Source organism: Elephantulus edwardii, unplaced genomic scaffold, assembly GCF_000299155.1.
Source record: "Elephantulus edwardii isolate Elephantulus edwardi_28Jun2011 unplaced genomic scaffold, EleEdw1.0 scaffold00359, whole genome shotgun sequence".
NCBI classification, from domain to species: domain Eukaryota; kingdom Metazoa; phylum Chordata; class Mammalia; order Macroscelidea; family Macroscelididae; genus Elephantulus; species Elephantulus edwardii.
In genome coordinates, this window is record NW_006400109.1 from 496,101 (window position 1) to 498,288 (window position 2,188).

Here is a 2,188-nt window from a genome sequence, read left to right on the forward strand (position 1 = left end):
CATCTGCCAAGTCCCTTCAGCAAATATCTTCCATTGTCCAACCCATGATCTGACAGCTTGTATCTTAAGCTTTCTTGGCTTCTGTGACTCCAAAAACGTTGACTGCTGACATTTTTCTTTTGACCAGTGTCTCTTAAGTTTAGTGGAGGTACTACTATACAAAATAAAAATCATAGGTGGAATAAAATTTATAAACTTTTATCTGATTGTATATTAAAACCCTATTCTTTTGGTACCTACAAGATTCTGGAGAAATAAAATATCCCCTCTCAATGATCTTTTTGAAAATCTTCTTCTCTGCTCTGGAGTCGCACTGATCACTCAGAGGCAGGCAGTTTGAAGCCACCAGCTGCTCCTCACGAGAAAGATGGACAACCTCCTTGCCATTTTACAGCCTAGGAAAATCCCTGGCAGATCAGCAATGAATCGGTTTTTACTCCAAGGCAATGAGGCTGTCTAAGTCAGTTCTCAGGTAAGCCGCTTTTGTGATTGAAACCTCAAAACAAAAACTTTCCGTAAGACATTGTTTCGTGTCTTCTGAATCTGCCAGGGTGAAATCCTTGGTTCAGTTGAGCTGCACCCCCTTCCTGGGTAGTCTTGCAATGTGCACAGATGTATGTTTTGAGAGCAAAGTCTAATTTGTGTGGTTTCCTACAAAGCAGCCTTTGCCATAAGCCATCTTGATTTCTTCAACTGTGAACTTTTTAGGGTTTGGTAAACAAAGAGTGTGTAAGGTTGTGTGCTTTCTCAGAGTCTCAAAGGTGTTTTTACGGATTGCTACGCTGAGAAATCTGAACAGACTAGAGTTTGGTATAAACAAGTCTGTCTTAACTCCGGGAGTTTTAAAATTGCTTGAATAGCTGAGGAACTTCAGTGTGGAACCATATTACCTAACAGTCTCGCTCTGGGGTCTTGCCACCTGTCCCAAGGCCACAGAAATGGAAGGAGTCCCGTGTCCTTGCAAAAAGATGAGCTTCTTATGGTGTGCGTGGAGTTTATTTTGATTTCTATCTTTTGAAACCAGAAACTGTTCATGTGTAACTTTAAAGAAAGCAATTTCCCCCACCCTCCTCTTTTTCCTAAAGCAAAGCTTCAATTTGAAGGCAGGATTCTATTAAAAACAGACAAAGAATTCCCATTCTTTCCTGGTCTTGCCCATTGTTTTCCTAAGTTTGTTTGGATTCCCGGATTGGATCCTGCTGGTTAACCCTCCAAAGAGAGGGTGCCGGCTGCCACTACCACTGTTTGTGAGGTGACTGTCTCCTAAGGTCCTTGGGGAACACATCCTGTTTCTCTGTCAAAGTGGCTTTTGGAGGATGTGGGTGAACGTCTCCTGTCTTCCCTTTACTTCCTCCCTGTGTTTTGTCTAGGGGCTGCTTCAATCTTCCCAAGGAGAAATGTTGGTCGTGAGCCAAGCCCACTTGGAGTTAATAAGCAGTAGACTGTGTAGTTGATTTCAAGACCTCATGACCCGGACAGTAACGTCCCCTCCCAGGCACCAGACCGTTGTTATCGTTCTCATATGCCTTGACACACATTTTACTAGTGATACCCTCTTCATGCCTTGCCCTTCCATGCCTTTGGAAGACACTTCCTAACCGTGTGATCACAGGCTGTCTTTGTCCAAGAGCTCTCCTATACAAAGGTACTTCCTGGACCCATTGCCTGTGGTCCAGAGCTAGGATCTTAGCTGCAGTCTGGTAGCTCCCCCAGAGATAGACATGGAGACAATGGCACAGTGAATTGCTACCACAGTGGGATTCTGGTCTTCCCTTTCCTTGCCACTAGCCCCACTCCCCATCTCCTTGATTCTGCTGACCCAGGCAGCAGGTGATGGCACATTGTTCTGGATTTCCATGCTCTATAAAGCAATCATAGGGACCTCTCCATAGTACTGAAGAGCAGTGGTGTCTCTCTGGAGACTAAGGTGCGCCTGATGCTGGCCATGGTCTTTGCAATCACTTCTTATGTGTCAGAGATTTCGTCAATGCCTAGGGAGGGCAGAAGGAGAATTGATGCCTTTGAGCTGTGGTGCTGGAGAAGAGTATTGAGGGCACCATGGACTGCTAAGGAAACAAACAGATTCATCCTGGAGAGAGTTAAACTGGGCTGCTCCTTGGAGGCAAGGATTCTGAGGCTTCATCTGGCATACTTTGGTCATGTTGTAAGGAGAGACTGGTCCTTGGAG